This window comes from Amblyraja radiata, chromosome 3 (assembly GCF_010909765.2).
Source record: "Amblyraja radiata isolate CabotCenter1 chromosome 3, sAmbRad1.1.pri, whole genome shotgun sequence".
Lineage (NCBI taxonomy): Eukaryota > Metazoa > Chordata > Chondrichthyes > Rajiformes > Rajidae > Amblyraja > Amblyraja radiata.
The window spans coordinates 76,609,401-76,628,896 of NC_045958.1; the positions used below are offsets into that span (position 1 = coordinate 76,609,401).

Here is a 19,496-nt window from a genome sequence, read left to right on the forward strand (position 1 = left end):
TGCCCGGTCAGCAAAGGAGATTGCCTACGTCTGCCCTCAAGTGCCTGTAAGTAAATAGCGACCCCACTCCACTGCACTACAAGTTAAAAAGAACCATGCCGACCAAATTTTACTCGCAGAAAATTTTTCAATATCCTAAAAATATTTCCGCGACCTAGCTGAGGCCGCGAGTATGCGGGAACCTCCCTCGTGCATGAAGGAGAGTTCCAGCGACCTCATACGACCTCCTAGGACCTCGTGCCGACCATGCTGCAAGTTTGAGTCCAGGGACAACTCTTCTAAATTCGCAGCTTAGGTCGCCCAAGTGGAACAGGTCCTTAACTTTGGAGACCTTTAACCAGACTTTACTGGACTTCATCTTGCACTAAACGTTATTCCATTTGTCATGTATCTGTACACTGTTGACTGCTAGATTGTAATCATGTATAGTCCTTCCACTGACTGGTTAGCATGCAACAAAAGCTTTTCACTGTACCTCGGTATGTGACAATAAACTAAACAATCTATGTCTGTCTGAACGTCTTCTGAAAGTCATAATTGGATCTGCTTTGATAGGTTCCTCTGGCAGCTCATTCCTGATATGACTACTGTCTGAGATCCCACTTAAATCTCTTCCTTTTCACTTTAAGCCTATGCTCTCTAGTTTTAGAATTCTCCACCCTAGGAAAAAGACTGAGCATTCACTTTATCTATGCCCCTCGTGATTTTTTTCGTACTTCAACAAGGTCACCCCTCAGCCTCCTACACTCCAAAAAAAAAAAGTTCCTGCTTATTCAGCTTCTCCCTATAACTCAAACCCCACAAGCCCCAATAACATTCTGGTGAATTGCTTCTACCCCGTTTCCAACTTAATGACATCCTTCCCATTGCTTTGTATCCAGAACTGCACCCAATGCTCTAAGTGCGATGTCAAAAATGATTTGTACAGCTGCAACATGATACCCCAACTTCCTAGATATTAAGAAGTGCCTGCGAGGGTGTGAAGAGGGGTCAAGAGGTAGCTCTATGAAGCTCTAAATATTTCCAAACAAGTGGAGATATGTTTAATATTTTCAAAGCAATTAGTGTGCTTGAGAGAGCACATTTACAGAGAAAACAACAACAGATCACCCTTCAAGTGTAAGAAGCCAGCAAACAAGACATCCTCCTGTCGAGACTGGCAGCTGTAATGTAAATTCAAGAAATTGTATTCATGTGGCACCTTTGTTCGTCTGAGAAGGTCATAAAACAGTTTGCAGCAGATAAGCTCTTTTGCAATGCATTGAGTTCATGTGGGAACCATGCCACACAATTTACACACAGGACATTTGGACAAACAGCAACAAACTACAGGCTGGATAATTAGTTTAGGACAGTGTTGATTAAGGCACAAGTACAGTGAATGGGGTTCATTCCTCCACTTTTGTGCCAAGATTGTTCACAGGATCTTCAAGCACATTCGCTCTAGGTGAGTGTAGACAGATTTTTCCTGTGTGCAGTCGTCTTTCCTCATCCGACCCTTATCAGCAAAACTCCACCTTTCCTCTCTTCAAATGCACTTCTGCAATTCACATCAAGTAACCCATGTGGTCTCAAGTTCCACATTCTCACTCCTCCCTGGGTAAAGAAGTTTCCTCAGAATTCCTTATTTAATTTCTTGGTAAATTATTTGTGTACAAGGCCACTCTCTGTTTTTGCTCTGTCCAACTAGCCAAAACGCTTTGAGATAGAAAATCATCCACAGCCATGTATAGTAAATAAGCAATGTAATGACTTAGTTTTAGTAATGCAGCGTGGAAACAGGCACTTTGGCCCACCAAGTCAACGCTGGCCATTGATTACGTGATCCCACTGCAAACTAGGAGCAATTTACAGAGGCCAATTAACCCACACCTCTTTGGGATGTGGGAGGAAACTAGAGACCTGGGAGGAAACCCATGTAGTCACAGAGAGAAAGGGCAAACTCCACACAGACATAACCCGAGGACAGGCTGGAACCTGGGAGCCTGGTACCGTGAGGCAGCAACTCTTACCGCTATGCCACTGAGCTGCCCTTGTTAGCTGCAGGATTTTGTTTACAAAATTAGGAACTGCTGATTCTGCAAATGAAGTGCAAAATACAGGTGGAGCATTGTGTGTTTAGTGTCACCAAATGAATTTCTATACCTTTGATACATCTCATTAAAACTTCAAAATTACTGTGCATGCAGTAACTTTAAACTTGCTGTACAACTTGTCTGTATACAGGAGTTTCTTCACTCATGTACAACAATGGGTCATGGGGGAGATCGTAAGGAGTCTGGTCTCGATCATAAGGAAGTTACAAGTAATTCTAACCTCATGTCCCATTGACATTGAACCTATCCTGCAAACCTGGCATTTTGCTTTCTTATGTTTCTTAACCACAGGAGACACAATCTGTTTGGTTTCAGGTCTAATCCCAAAGCCTTCCGTTATTTGTAAGCTGTCTAATTATTACATACATGGAATACAGGTCAGTTTCACCACAGGATGTAATTATTACTTCTCAAGGACATTTCCCCAAGAAACTGATTGACAAAAGATGGTGAGGACAGCAAGTCGACCCACGCAACTAAAGCAAGTTGAACAGAAGAGATAAAAGGAGTGAACATGAAGGAATGGAAGAGCAAGGCACAAGGGCAGTACGGTGGAGCAGCGGTAGAGTTGCTGCCTTACAGCGCCAGAGGCCCGGGTTCGAACCTGAATACGGGTGCTAACTGTCTGGAGTTTGTACGTTCTCCCCGTGACCTGCATGGGTTTTCTCCAGGATCTCCTGTTCCCTCCCACACTCCCAAGACGTATAAACCTAGGCTTGTAGGTTAATTGGCTTGGTATATTTGAAAATTGTCCCTAGTGTGTGGATAGTGTTAGTGTGCGGTGATCGTTGGTTGGTGCAGACTCAGTGGGCTGGGGGGCTTATTTCCGAACTGTATCTCTAAACTAAAAGAGATACTTGCGGATATGTTGTGCTTTACAGCCAATGGTTTTTGAAGAATCGTCAATGTAAGAAACACTTTGACGTACAGCATGCACCCTGGAACAGTAATATTTTAAATTGCTTTAAGTGTTCCACAAAGTCAATGTATCAAGGAATAAGTATTGGTCAGGGTGCCAGTGTTAACAATGAATTGGTGGCAAGGGATCTTCAACATCTATCTGAGGGAGAAGAGGGTGCTTAGGTTTAAAGTATGATCTGAATCACCTCTGCTTGTAGTGATCCATCTGTACTGTGCTGTAAGGTCAGTTTAGGTTTAGTACTCAAGTGGGAATGGAACCCAACCCTTTCAGTGACGTTGGCAGTTAATGTTATGTGGAGAGGTTTGAAGTAATGTCTCAGGATGTGGTTCTAAATTGACTCTCAGTTGAGCTGTCCATCATGGTTCCTCGTCCTTATGGAGGGGGGGGGGGGGACTGCTATCGCAGCTTAACACAGATAAATGACCTCCTGTGCAAGTTCTTCCCACTCTGCATTTTGCAATTTCCTCATTCTTTTATCTACAATTTCTCTCTCAAACTGCTCCCATCCATTCATTGACCAGATAACCTTGTTTGCATCTTATCTCCATGGCCACCCTAGTTTTACCCTCATTAGAGACAACCCTATTCCTCATCGTCCCTGCAGATAACAATCTTCCTTTGTCAGCTTCCCAATTCTGACCCCTTTCCCTGACAATATCTCTGACCCAAAATGCTAACTCGGCTTCTCTTCCCTCAGGTGTGGCTAGACCTATTGAGTATTTCCAGCATTTTGTGTTCTTATCTCAGACTACCAGCATCCGCAGTTTGGGATGTTTATGTAAAACAAATCACAATTGCAGATCAGTGCAGGGCAAAAACGCTACTAACATGTTCTAAGAAGTGGATTTTAAGGAACATGTTGTAGCAAGCGATACAGACAATATGGCTTTGCACTGGGAATTTTAATGACTGCGGGCCAGGCATTTGAAGAAATAACTGCCAGTGGCAGACAATTAAACTTAGCTACATTTAATTCAGATTCAAGGAGACAGTTGCCATGGGAGTAAACTCCGCCAAGGCCCCCTGACTGGATCCAGTTCCCTTGCCTAAATAGCGCAATAGATCCATGGAGCGTTTGGTGCTGGGAACAGCTGGAAATGGCAATCAATCCTGGATCCCAGATCTCAAATAGGGTTGGTACATGAAAGAGAAAAAACAACTGCTAAATTTGTGGAAGCAAACAGTAGGAGACTTGGCCTCTCCCCTTTGGATGATCACGTTTCAGCACATGACAAATTGCAACTTCCTACACAATGCGTCAACTTGTCAAGACATCACCTGTCATGACAAATGAAGCTCAGAAGTTGCCTGAGCATCACAGGAGTCTCACGGCCACAACACAGAAAGTCACTGGAATTGAACAGGGTCTGGAAGCCTGCAGGATTATCTCTCAGTGGTTTACGATTTCAACAACAAATCCCTCCATCTCATGAAAATATGGCAAAATGAGTCTCATGGCCTTTGAGTCACGTGTGTAGTAACCAGAAAAAAAGGTGAAGCTTTATGGAAGGAATTCAATAGCAGAATCCAGCCTGTGTACAAGTTCAGATCCAGATCAGCAGCAACATAGTAGAGGCTGAAGATGTGGGAGAGCAGGGCTGGTGAAAATGCAGGCAAAGAGAGTGGCTGATAAGGAGCGGGCATGAACGAGCTGGAGAGATAGAGCAGGCCAGAGGGAATGAACAGAGCAGAACTATTAAGCGGGGAGAGGAAATTGGCAACAGAGGGCTGGTGAGAGAACGGATACATCGCATTGACATTAAACATTCAATCAATCACTTGATTCAAAGAATTTGTCAACCCTGGCTTACATTTAATGACCTCAAACTCTGCATCTTAAAATAACCCATACACTTTGGATAAGAGTTATTTTGTACATAAAAAACAGGACACGCATCTTAAGTCAAATGGCAAAAGAATTAGGATTAGAACATTCAAACATTGAATTCCATAAGGTTCACAAATGATTTATTTACATAGAGCATGTTGATGTGATCTGGAAAATGTACCTGTAAGGGTGAAGGAAATAGATTCAATAGCAACTTTTGCAAGAGAATTGGATGAATATTTGAAGGGGCGATCATACAGGGATGTGGTGAGGAAGCAGGGATGCGAGGCTGAATGGGGAGCTCTTCCCAAGGTTCTGGCATGGGTACGATGGCCGAATGGCCTCTTTCCCTGCTGGGGTACCCTGTGCCTCTGGGTGGGATGCATCAATCAACACTCCTCCCCACAATCAGCCTGCTGTAATATGACTCCATGTGTGCTCTGCCAAAGTAAAAAAAAAAATTGCCAAAATAACTTGATACCACAATAAAAACTGTAATCCACATCTAATCTTTGCCGTCATTGACTTCAAATTTCAGAAACCTGTTTGTAAGGTATCGAGGAAATAAAACAAAAACAAACTGCCGGAGGAGTTCATTTTTATTCCAGCCTCCAACATCCGCAATGTCTTGTATCACCATATTTGGGTAATATACTGGCACGAATCGAGGACTGGTTAACGGAATGAAAACATAGCGGGAAACATAAATCATTGTCAGATCAGGAAGCCGTGATCAGTGGGGTTAGATTCAGGAATGGTGTTGGGGTACCAGCTATTTTGTAGACAACAGGGTGGCGCAGCGGTAGAGTTGCTGTCTTACAACGTCAGAGACCCGGGTTCGATCCTGACTACTGGTACTGTCCGTACGGAATTCGTACGTTCTCCCTGTGGCCAAGTTGGTCTTCTCCATGTGCTCCAGTTTCCTCCCACACTCAAAAGACATACAGGTTTGTATGCTAATTGGCCTCGGTAAAGATTGTAAATTGTTCCTAGTGTGTAGGATAGTGCACGTGTATGGGGATGGCTGGTCGGCGTGGACTCGGTGGGGCAACGGGCCTGTTTCTCTAAATTAAACTATTCATAATCTACATTGATGATTTGACCGATGGAATCAAGTGTAATATGTGACATATTACTTATAATTTAATTTATTGTCATGTTTTAGTTTTTAGTTTTAGAGAGGCACGGAAACAGGCCCTTTGGCCCACCAAGTCCACACCGACCAGCGATCCCCGCACATTAACACTATTCTACACACACTAGGGACAATTTTTTACACATACACCAAGCCAATTAACCTCCATATCTGTACATCTTTCGAGTGTGGGAGGAAACCGAAGATCTGGGAGAAAACCCACGTGGTCATGGGGAAAACGTACAAACTCTGTACAGACAGCACCCGTAGCTGGGATCGAACCCGGGTCTCCAGGGCTGCAACCATTGTAAGGCAGCAACTCTACCGCTGTCCACCGTTGCCACCTTCATGTGCACTGAGTGAAAAGCTTTTGTTGTGTGCTAACCAATCAGCAGAAAGACTATACATGATTACAATCGGGCCATCCACAAAGTACATGATAAAGGGAATAACGTTTAGTGCAAGATAAATTCCATAAAAGTCTCATTAAAGATAGTCAGAGGGTCTCCAGTGGGATAGATGGTAGCCCAGGACCTCTCTCTAGTTCTTGATAGGATGGTTCAGTTGCCTGATAACTGCTGGGAAGAAACTGGCACTGAATCTGGAGGCGTGCATTTTCACGCTTCTGGACCTCTTGCCTGATGGAAGAGGGTTGAAGTGGGAGTGACTGAAGACAGTCTCATTCTTGATTAAGATATATTTTTAAAACATGACACAAAGTGCTGGATTAACTCAGCGGGTCAAGTAGCATCCCTGGAGATCATAGTTAGGTGATGATCCGTATCGAACCCTTTAGACCAGAGGAGGGTTACCTATCCATATTCTCCATGGAGCGCTGCAACATTTTGTTTATTTTTTTGTATATATTATAGCATCTGCAGTTCCTTATTTCTGTAATATATCCAAGCTTGTTTGAACAAAACTGGGTAATCATGCGACCAGTGCAAAGGATGCAGTAAAGAAAGTGATTGGAGCCAGGCTACGTGAATAGGCAAGGATCCAACATTGTAAAATAGTAGGATGCTTTTTAAAAAAGGGCCAGCGATTGAAAGGTATTAGTGTTCATCTACACAAATTCACAAAAGTTAGAAGACAAAGACAGAAATTAATCAGGAAGTCAAACAGTACATCGGCCATTCTTGCTGGAGGATTTGTGTAGAGGCATCATCCTCGATTACACATGGCCTGGAAGCAACCATGTCTTACATTTTTCTATGTAAGGAGGGGGACACTTGTGACTGAGGAATTGCAGCGGAGGTTAACCAGATTGAAGTGTTTAAGAAGGAACTGCAGATGCTGGAAAATCAAAGGTACACAAAAATGCTGGAGAAACTCAGCGGGTGCAGCAGCATCTATGGAGCGAAGGAAATAGGCAACCTTTCGGGCCGCAGTCTGAAGAAGGGTTTCAGCCCGAAACGTTGCCTATTTCCTTCGCTCCATAGATGCTGCTGCACCCGCTGAGTTTATCCAGCATTTTTGTGTACCTTAACCAGATTGATCCCTGGGATGGAGGATTTGTCACATAGTTAAGAAAACTAAAGTTGCACTCTGAACAAGGGTCTTGACCCGAAACGTCACCCATGCCTTCTCTCCAGAGATGCTGCCTGTCCCGCTGAGTTACTCCAGCATCTTGTGTCTATCTGCAATTCCTTCCTACACAAAGCTGCACTCTCTTGACTTCAGAAGAATGAGACACAAGTTTGTTGAAATGCACAAAATTCTTAAGTTTCCAATGGCATTCCATCCCTGTTCACATTACCCCCATCATTAGCTCTTCATTGCTGAACTGGTCAATTCTTCACAGATTCTTTATTCCCACATCCAATTCATCTAGAACTAATAAACCAGAGTTCAGGGAAAATGAAAAGAAAATAACATCATTGCAAACACCTCCTCCCTATCATCACCCCCCCCCCCCCCCCCTCCCACACACACACAGCTTTGCTTGCACCAGTGGCCAGAGATTAGTCTCACAGACACATGGCAATCCTGGAGAGGTGGCATCACAAGCCGCCAAGAGCGTTTATAGACCATTTGCAAAAACCTGATTCACAGAGAAAGGAGGGAAGGAAAATAAAAATGAAAGTCAAACCTTGCAGATGTTCCAAGTTGAGCGAATTGCAGGAATCCAGCTGCCCAGTGGAACTGGCGACCGAGAAGGGCTTTGGATGTTGACTGGTTTAAACACGTCTCCTCTCAAATGTCATCAGCTCCAGAATCCTAAAATACGCAACATGGTATTCTCAAGTTTCTGCAAAAATATTTCCTTCCAATAACATTTGCAGCTATTTAGTTTTAAATGTGCAGCACTAACATGAGCGGTATTTTTACGCAAGTGTTTTCTTTCCATCTGTTTATTTTCAAGGACGCGGGTCTATTATTCTAAGATCAAAATGAAATTTTATTTTAAAAGAGCTGACAAGTGGCCCTTTTAACACTGGATGGATCGTCTAGCAATATTCTCAGGTCAGTAATCAAGCATGAAATCCAGGACATGCATCAGGCTTGCTCGCGAAATCAGAGGACACAAGAATTCCAGTGCGAGGGGAACCCGCTTGACAGCCAAATCAACCACCAATTTCTAATCACTGGGTCAATCTGAAATGAGCAAGTAATAGCTAGGGACTGAAGATCGAGAGAGGAGAGGACTCACATAGAAACATAGAAAACAGGTGCAGGAGTAGGCCCTTCGAGCCTGCACCGCCATTCAATATGATCATGGCTGATCATCCAACTCAGTATCCCATCCCTGCCTTCTCTCCATACCCCCTGATCCCTTTAGCCACAAGGGCCATATCTAACTCCCTCTTAAATATAGCATGGATTAGTTTTACACCACTCATGCGAATGTGACTCCACTTCTGGAGAAATTATCATTGTTACATTCAGGTCAGGCTAATCATTTTCATTTGTGCAGCATTGAAAAAAAAGCGCACACTACAAAATGTTTAGACCATTGCATTTACAACATGGGGACAGGCGTTCAAGCCTGTCTTCCAACTTCATCCACCCCTAACAACAGTTCACTGTTTTCCTCCTTTCTGTGTTTATCTTCCTTTGCCTTAAATGCATCGCTGCTATTTGCCTTCCTATTTCCACTTGGGAGTTAGTGTCAAGCTCTGGTAATAATGTTTCATTTGAATTCCCTGCTGGATTTTTTCGTGGCTACCTTTTGGATTCCCCACAAGTTTTAGAGACATCCATCAGGACACCTCTCAATCTTTTTGTTTGAAGAGTCCAACATCAGACGCATTGAGTTTTGATTCAATCTCTTCTCAGTTCCTGTATCATTCGGTTGCCTGTTCACACTTTCTCCCATGTCTATGCCCTTTATATCATAGGCAGAGCAGTCCACCGTACTCCCCAAGTGTGGTCTAACCAAAGTTCAACACAAGTTTAACAAAACCTCAATGATTAATAAGAAATCTGAGGCTGTCTTACTTTGAGCAGTCGTTCACGTGGTTAACTTAAGTTTTTCAATACTAGTCTGTGCACTGAATTGGCAGAATGAAGTGTACAACCCACAGAAATGCTCAAATTGAGCAGGAGGCTCAATAATTTTCCAACATTATTCACTGCTCACAAGAGAAAAACGTTCTTAGAACAAAACAGAAAATCAATACATAATGTTCAATTAATTTATTACGTTGTTTATTTTCCAGCAAAACCATTACTTTAAATGACGTGACTCCCATCTAATGCTGCATATTAACTTGCAATCAATTATGGTTTTCAGTTTTATTTTCATTAACATCTAACTTTACTAATTTACCACCTTCTCAGAGGTGTTCTGTTTGATTAAAAGAATTAGGCAGAAATCGACTGCATTACAAATCAAATCAAACTTTCTTTTATGAAAATTACTTTTCATTTCCCCCACAGGCATGAAGTTCTGACAGCAGCTGCGATCGCACCTCACCCACCAAGGTTTCCACCAGGGCACTGGCTGTGGGTTTGCCAGGTGCCAAATGTGTGCTTCACGAGCTTCTCATTATTAACATGAAACTCATCAGCACCCGAGGAAACCACTACATTTTTAATCACTGCTGCTCGGGGTTATAATCACAAGCAATGGCCTGGAAACAGCTGGACTGCTGAAGTGTGACACCTGTAAACCACAGAGCCCATCTGTGTATCCACGCCAGGCAGCTGGAGCGTGGCGACGGGATAGGTAAAGCGGGATAGGGTGAGATGCAGGGAGCTTTCCAAAACCAGGTTTTTTTCCAAGTCAGCGAATAGCTTTCAAGAGGGATCTTTAATTGCAGGGAGCACAGAAACATCTTTAACCAGCATTTGCATTCCAGCTGCGTTCCGAGGGGCTGCCTCGCTGTGGGAGAGTCATTACTGAAGGAGAGCAACACAGTTAAAGAAGATTGTGGAGAGAACGTTGTCGAAGGCACACTTGCCACATTGCAGGGCGGGGTATAACCATATAACCATATAACAATTACAGCACGGAAACAGGCCATCTCGACCCTTCTAGTCCGTGCCAAACACGTATTCTCCCCTAGTCCCATATACCTGCGCTCAGACCATAACCCTCCATTCCTTTCCCGTCCATATAACTATCCAATTTATTTTTAAATGATAAAAACAAACCTGCCTCCACCACCTTCCCTGGAAGCTCATTCCACACAGCCACCACTCTCTGAGTAAAGAAGTTCCCCCTCATGTTACCCCTAAACTTCTGTCCCTTAATTCTCAAGTCATGTCGCCTTGTTTGAATCTTCCCTACTCTCAGTGGGAAAAGCTTATCCACGTCAACTCTGTCTATCCCTCTCATCATTTTAAAGACCTCTATCAAGTCCCCCCTTAACCTTCTGCGCTCCAAAGAATAAAGCCCTAACTTGTTCAACCTTTCTCTGTAACTTAGTTGCTGAACCCCAAGCAACATTCTAGTAAATCTCCTCTGTACTCTCTCTATTTTGTTGACATCCTTCCTATAATTAGGCGACCAAAATTGTACCCCATACTCCAGAATTGGCCTCACCAATGCCTTGTACAATTTTAACATTACATCCCAACTTTTATACTCAATGCTCTGATTTATAAAGGCCAGCACACCAAAAGCTTTCTTTACCACCCTATCTACATGAGATTCCACTTTCAGGGAACTGTGCACAGTTATTCCCAGATCCCTCTGTTCACCTGCATTCTTCAATTCCCTACCATTTACCATGTACGTCCTATTTTGATTTGTCCTGCCAAGATGTAGCACCTCACACTTATCAGCATTAAACTCCATCTGCCATCTTTCAGTCCACTCTTCCAACTGGCATAAATCTCTCTGTAGACTTTGAAAATCTACTTCATTATCCACAACCCCACCTATCTTAGTATCATCTGCATACTTACTAATCCAATCATCCAGATCATTGATGTACATGACAAACAACAGTGGACCCAACACAGATCCCTGTGGCACCCCACTAGTCACTGGCCTCCAACCTGACAAACAACCATCCACCATTACTCTCTGGCATCTCCCATTCAGCCACTGTTGAATCCATCTTGCTACTCCACCATTAATACCCAACCATTGAACCTTCTTAACCAACCTTCCATGAGGAACCTTGTCAAAGGCCTTACTGAAGTCCATATATACAACATCCACTGCTTTACCCTCATCAATTTCCCGAGTAACCTCTTCAAAAAATTCAAGAAGATTAGTCAAACATGACCTTCCAGGCACAAATCCATGTTGACTGTTCCTAATCAGACCCTGTTTATCCAGATGCTTATATATATTATCTCTAAGTATCCTTTCCATTAATTTGCCCACCACTGACGTCAAACTAACAGGTCTATATTTGCTAGGTTTACTCTTAGACACCTTTTTAAACAATGGAACAACATGCGCAGTACGCCAATCCTCCGGCACTATTCCCGTTTCTAATGACATTTGAAATATTTCTGTCATAGCCCCTGCTATTTCTACACTAACTTCCCTCAATGTCCAAGGGAATATCCTGTCCGGACCTGGAGGTTTATCCACTTTTATATTTCTCAAAAGTGTCAGTACTTCCTCTTCTTTGAATCTCATAGTTTCCATAGCTACTCTACTTGTTTCCCTTACCTCACATAATTCAATATCCTTCTCCTTGGTGAATACCGAAGAAAATAAATTGTTCAATATCTCCCCCATCTCTTTTGGCTCTGCAGATAGCTGTCCACTCTGGACTCTCTAATGGACCAATTTTATCCCTCGTTATCCTTTTGCTATTAATATAGCTGTAGAAACCCTTTGGGTTTACTTTCACCTTACTTGCCAAAGCAACCTCATATCTTCTTTTAGATTTTCTAATTTCTTTCTTAAGATTCTTTTTACATTCTTTATACTCCTCAAGCACCTCATTTACTCCATGCTGCCTATAATTATTGTAGATCTCCCTCTTTTTCCGAACCAAGTGTCCAATTTTCCTTGAAAACCATGGCTCTTTCCGATTTTTACTATTTCCTTTCAACCGAACAGGGACATAAAGATTCTGTACTCTTAAAATGTCACCTTTAAATGTACTCCATTTCTCTTCCACATCTTTCCCATAAAACAAAATGTCCCAATTTACTCCTATTAAATCCTTTCACAACTCCTCAAATGTATAGAGAGCACTTCCCCATCACAGGGACAGCTGGAGCAGCAGAGCGAGCACTTGCTGCTGGAGAGGCGGAGCCCACTGTTGGAAGGACATAACCGAGGGCGTGCTCGTCTATCAAAGGATCAATGCCGGCAGAGGGGCAGTGCCAAGGTACCACTGCCTACATGAGGGGCAATGCTGCTGTCGCATTACGTCTCCTTGGAGTCAGTGCCAGTGTTGCACATGCCTGTTGCAAGTGGCGTTTTCAGATGAGCTATAAAAAAAGGCCCTGTTCAGCTATAAGCTGGCGTATTTAGAAGAGGAGCTGGGAACTCTTCTTCAGTTTACGCACACGTATATATATATAGATATACACACACATACGTGCGCACAGATGCAGATACGCACACACATGTATATATATACACGTGTGTGCCTATTTGAGTCTGTGCACACGTTGTGCGTGTGCACTTATATGTGTGAGTGCGTGCGCCCATGTATGTGTGTGCACATGTATGTGTGTGTGCGCGTGTATATGCGTGCACATATATGTGTGTGTGCACATGTATGTGTGTGCGCGCATATATATATATATATATGTGTGTGTATATATGTGTGTGCGTATGTGTGTGTATATGTGTGCGTATATATGCATGTGTGCAGATACATGTGTGTGTGCGCGTATATTTATATGTGTGAGGGTGTGTGTATATATATATATGTATGTGTGCTTATGTGGGTGTATATATGCATGTGTGCATATACATGTGTGTGTGTGTATATTTATATGTGTGTATGTGTGCGCATATATGTGTGTGCATTCATGCGTGTATGTGTGTATGTATTTTAATAGAGGTGTGCACAGGACACACCGACAAAAACAATGTGAAGATGATCAGAAAGTCCAAGTTACAGTACGGAAATAGGCCCTTTGGCCCACATAGTCCACGCTGACCATCGATCGCCCAATTTTTAAATACATCACACACAGTGATCAATGGTTGGAATGAGCCAATTTCCATGCTGTATCTCTAAACTAAAATAAAAATCAGACTTTCTGATCATCTGCACATTGATTTTGCTGGTGGTTACTGTGCGTAGTTTTTCCGCAGCGTGTCCATCATTGCAACCGTGACTCCCCTTCAGAGAACTTCACTGGCTATGAAGGTTCTTGTGACTTCCTGAGAAAGATGTGACAGATGCTGTGGAAGAGCAGGTTTCCCTCTCTTCCTTTGACCTTGATTTAGGGAGGAGGAGGATGGGGGTAAAAAGAAAAACAAGTAGCAGATTGCAGCTCATAAAAAATAGCTGCACTCAAAAATTATGTGAGTTGAAGTAATCATTAGCCCGACTAATCGGTGGGATCATGTATCCTGTAAACTGTGGAGACCATTACTTGTCATCCATTGATTCGCTTAATGGCTCCCTTGCTTGTTTGACCAGGCTGGTTGCAAGCAGCAGGCATTACCTGGAGACACAAGAGGCTGAAGACTCTGCAAACTGGAACATAAAATGCAACGCTGGAAAACTCAGGGGTCAAGCATCATCTGTGGAGTCCAAAGGTGTTAGTTAACATTTCGGGTTGCAGCAGGCATTACCTGGACGTTACATGTACTCGTCAATGAATCTTACTGGCATACACCATTAAAATATTTTTTTAATTCCTAATAAGTACAGCAAGTTCATGGCTCAAGCTGAACTCTGCCGACTGCACAGCTCTTCGCAGACTGGTCAGGCCAATTCAAACACTAATATTTTGTTCCAATCTATGTGAGGGTTAAACCCTAATCAGGAGTGCTGATTTCTAATTCCATTTGTCTTATCCGCACTGCAACTCTCCAGTTCAATAATTTATCCAATCTCCCTTTGAAAGCCACCAGTACGTACTTTCAGGCAGTACGTACTTTCAAATCATAACGAGTCAGGTTCCTATTCAATCTGTAGATGAGACAAGTAACCTTCAGTTCACAATCAGCATTAATTGCCCATCCCGAATGTCCTTGAGAAGGTAATGTGAGCTGCCTGGTTGAACCATTGTCATCCTTCTGGTGAAGGTGTTCCTCAGTAGCGATACCCAGAGAGGATGAAGGATACTATATTGCCAAGTCAGATTGTATGAGACCGGGAACAGAACAAAGAAATAATTATGTTCCCCAGTGCCACCCATCCCTGTCTTTTTAGGTGTTAGAGAATGTGGAAGGTACTGCCCGTGTAGCCTGGGTGAGTAACTACTAAATATAATACTAGACCAAGTGCAGACCCGTTGGGTCTGTTCCCACAACGCGCGGTTGCGAGGGGAGGGGCGGCCTGACGTCATCGCACAACACCACGCGCTAGGTGTATGCTGTCAAAACGCGGCGCAACACCATGCACTAGGCGTAGGCCGTCAAGAAGCTGTGTACGACTTCAAGACACTGCGTACTCCCGTCGAGACGCTGCGTATGCCCTCAATGCACCTGCGGGACGACAGGCCGTTGACGCGCGGGATTTTCGGACAGGGCAAGCCCGCGGGGATGGTGAAAAGCAGCGGGGGGACCAGGCGATCTTTGGTTTTGGCCAGTGTGACAGAGCCGGGCCGGGGGGGGGGGGAAGTGGAGGAAGTAAAATCGCTAGCGAAATGGTAAAAATCTCGGCGTTTTTGGAGGAGAGCCGGGCGGCAGCAGCCGTTGTGGTCGCGCGGGGCACGTGACCAGCATGAGGCGAAAAAATTAGTGAGTGGGGGGGGGGAGGATTTTATCAAAAATGTGTCCAGAAAAATGACTAAATTTAATGAGGAGTGGATGAGCGAATGTAAATGTGAAATCGCTAGCAAAATGGTAAACAATGTCGGCATTTTTGCGTCTGGTTTTGGCGGGGTAACGAATCAAAGGCCAAAAATATGACATACACCCACACACACACAGTTTTAATAGTATATATAAAGATAGATAGATAGATAAATGCTTCATACCATTGCTACTGTGCACTTACATTGTGTGGAAATGACTGTTGAAGTGGGCTTGCTTTATCGTGGATGGATTTAATCTTCTCAAGAGTTGTTGCGTGTACCTGCACCCAGGCAAGCACAGGGTATCCAATTGTTCTCCTGTCTTGAGCCTTCTGGACAGTGGAATTTATTTTTGGGATTCGGGAAGCAAGCGATTTGCTCAGGATGGCCAGCTCTGACCTGCTCTTGCAGCCACAGTTGTAAAAGCCCGAGAGATGATCAACAACCAAAAACTTCCAGTACTCGTGTTTTGTTGACAGAAAAAAAAATTCCTGCCACGTTAGCTATTTCAGATGTTCTTAAACCTCAATGAAATGTAACGTTTACAGTATCATATTTACAAGGAATTCACCTTTGCACCATTTCTCAGTCAATTTAAACCCGAACAAACGGGGTGGGGCAAATGTGTTCAAATTTGCAAATCAGTCCTGACCATGTTCATGCATAACCCTGACAGGATCCATTGTAAGTGGGCTGAAAAATACTAAACAGTCACAAATTCTGCTTTCAAGCCAAAGTTAACATTCAGAGAGTCCAAAGGTTAATCCTATGGCATGAAGACACTGCAGCTATTTGGAAAAAAACCCCATGGAGGAGAGATTAACTATAACCCCACTACCCCCTCCATAACCCAAGTCATTGATCAGTGGGGGCCCCCACATCCCCGCCTTTTTCATTGGATTAATTTCACCTTCCCAGTTACCTTTCATATTCAACAACAGATCCTCCCAAGACAACATTCATCTGCATCCATTGATTAAAACTGGCTGTTACGTTAAGTGAATCACATAAGCAAACTGGATATAAATGCATACACGCTCGTGTTAAAATCCAATTGCTTGAGCAGGTATTTATTGGTCTTCACAATTTTGTTGCAATTTGCTTTTGCAAATTTTTTTTCAAAGGAACAGAAATTAGCTTATGATCATAAGTTTGTAAGTGATAGGAGCAGAATTAGGCCATTCGGTCCATCGTCTACTCCGCCATTCAATCATGGCTGATCTATCTTCCCCTCTTAACCCCATTCTCTTGCCTTCTCCCCATAACTCCCGACACCTGTAAAACTAATGATTATAATTGATAAAAGACTTACAGATGATGGCAAGATGATTTAAGCACTACCCACCCCCTCTTGCTCTGGAGAAGATGCAATGAATGTAGTCACTTGTTTAATGCAGGAAATATGGCGGCCAATTTGCACAAAGCAAGTTCCCACAAACAACAATATAACAATGACCACTATTAAATAGATGAAGAGATTGTCCAAGAGCAGAATATTTCCCCTTCTGCTCCCAAAAACAGTGCATGGGAGCATTAATCTCCTGAGTGGTCTCAGTGGGCCTTGGCGTGGCTTATCTTCAAAAGACAACATTTCCCACAGTACAGCTCTCCCTCTGCACTGCACTCAGAGGGAGCACACTCAGAGGCTGCTGCCTCATAGCCCCAGGGACCTAGATTTAGCCTTGATCCCTGGTGCTCTCTGTATGAAGTTTGCGAGTTCTCCTCATGACCATATGGATCTCTTCTGGGTCCCCTAGTTTCCTTCCCTATCCCAAAGAGATTGGCCATTGCACATTGCCCATTATGTAGGTGAATGGAGGGAAATTAGAGTAATAGAGTCTCACAGCGTGGAAACCGGCCCTTCAGTAGCGGGAGACTCGGCGGCAGCAGCAGGCGCCTTCGGTCAATGAGCGTGAGGTGGGGAGGGGAAGACAATGGGAACCCGGCGTGGGGGGACCGCTGTGAGGGACGGTGGGTGAACAAAGGGGGACCCGGTGTGGGGCACTCTAGTGTAGAATCCTCTGCCCAGGGGATAAGTATGTGTTTGTTTGTTTGTTTGTTTGTTCCGGTGAAGGCGCTGTGCATACCAGCCAGCGAACAGTCGAATGTCTTTTCCTTTTGTTTTCACTTGTAATTTCTAGTTTTTGTGTACCTTGTGTGTTGTGACTGTCGGCAGACCCATTTCTCTCCGGGGATGAATAACGTTTTATCGCATCGTATCATGATTTTGTACACCTCTATAAGATCAGAATCAAGATAAGAATATGGGAACAATTTTTAAAAAGGGTTTAGTGTAAAGAATAATCGGTGTGGATCAAAATGGATCAAAGACCCGTTCCCATATTCCATGCCACTTCGAAAGCATAGATTGTGTGTTCAAATCCCCAGAGTGGCACTAGTACCGATAAACACAAAAAAGAGTGCTGTCCACTGATCCATTGGAGACACGTCATGCAGAATAATTTCTTCTAATTAAACTCCAGACACCCATTACTAGTATTTTCCACATGCCATCACTCAAGGCCTTTCCTGAACACAAATAAACAGCAGGCAGTCTGGAGAAAGAGCTCACCGTGTTACAATGTCGCCTCATGACGGCTTGCATGCTGGAAAGTCGGGCAATCTTCTGAGGGAGTTTCTATGAAGTGTAAATGGAAAATTAACGTCATCTGCATAAAATGATGTTGATTGGAGTTCTCACTAAACATTGATTGCCTTTTATTCCCGAGCTGAAACCCGATGTAACTAACACCGTTGAGAATTTTATCTGCATGCACTAGAATCTCAACCTCGGGCACACTACAGTATTACTTGGTTACATCAAAATCACAGTGAGGGGCTCCACTGACCTTTTCACCCAAATGCTTACGCTCCATTCTTAAATAGAAATAAGTATGCAGGAGAAGATCATTTCTGCCTTTTGAAATATATATTACTTCTTCAGAACCACAACAGCCCAGAAAGATGCCGGTTTCTGGCTCTTGGGAAGTGCTGTCCAATTGGCCTTGCCTCTCCTTTACTCAATCCCCAACAGTGCATTATTTTTTTCTCCAAGTAGTTACCCAACTCCCTTAAGACTTGCAATTGAATCTGCTTCAGCCACTTTTACTTTCAGATCACAATTCCCCCAGTTAGAAAAACATTCTCCTAATTTCCTTCCTGTTTCTTTTGCCAATTACCATAAACTTGCATCATTAATTCTCCTGCCGGCAAAACATGAATGCTGCCGTTAGCTTAGTACAAGGCAATGGTGCAATTCAAGACAAAGGTCTGATTTAGAATTTACAGCCTGCAATAGAAACCAAGGCATTAGATGTTATCAAACCTCAAAATTGAAGCAGCTATATAAATTCATTTGAGTCCAGGTCATTTGTGTTATAGCTTTATAAATCCCAATTAAAGTATATGGTGTGATTAGATCTTGCATTTTTCACTGGTGATTCCAATCTCTAATCCATATCTGTTTTTGATATCTCATTTTCTGCTGTTAAATGTCATTGTGTTTTTCCAATAGCAGAAAAGCTACGTATCTCCAGTCGTATTGCATCTTTGCATCCCAAGGCACATCATTGGTGTGTCGTTAAGCCCAGATGTAACTCCAAGGAGACTTTAAGATAAGTGACCAAGAATTAGGTCAAAGGAGCGTGAGAGTCTATAAGCAAAGAGAGATGGGGTTGATTTAGAAAGGAAATTTCAGAGCTTGACACATGGACACACAAAGCAACGAAGGAGACAAAAAAAAATCAAAGATGACCAACAGGCCTGAATTACAAGGGAGACACAAGGAATGGCAGATGCTGGTTTACAAAAAAAAACATAAAGTGCTGGAGTAACTCAGTGGGTCAGCAGCTTCTCTGGAGAACATGGATAGATGATGTTTCCAGTCACGATCTTTCTTCAGTCACTCAGAGCTCTGTATATCTCTCACTTCTATCTCTCCTTTATCTCTTGTTTCTCTTTCCCCTGACTCAGTCTTCAAGAAGGGTCGCAACCTGGTGACATTTATTCCTTTTCTCCAGAGGTGCTGCCTGACCTGCTCAGTTGCCAGCTTTTTGTGTGTGATCTCTCTCTACTCTATTCTAAAGGTATCCACCTGCTTCAATCATCCCGGTCCCAAAGGAAATGTCTTAACAACTACTGTCCAGTGGTCTTGCGTCCACCATTATGAAGTGC

General features: G+C 43.3%; 1 protein-coding gene across 3 annotated transcripts in view; it reads right to left on the reverse strand.

Annotated features, from left to right (window-relative positions):
* LOC116971177 (coronin-2A-like) overlaps window positions 1–19,496 on the reverse strand; it is a 128,523-nt gene that overhangs the window by 67,034 nt on the left and 41,993 nt on the right. For 2 of the 3 annotated variants that reach the window (XM_033018135.1, XM_033018132.1), the window contains exon 2: window positions 8,074–8,201. The exons of the other annotated variant lie outside the window; for it this stretch is intronic. The gene's annotated coding sequence lies outside the window, so the exon portion shown is untranslated. The remainder of the gene's footprint in view (window positions 1–8,073; window positions 8,202–19,496) is intronic. 3 annotated transcript variants of the gene reach the window in all.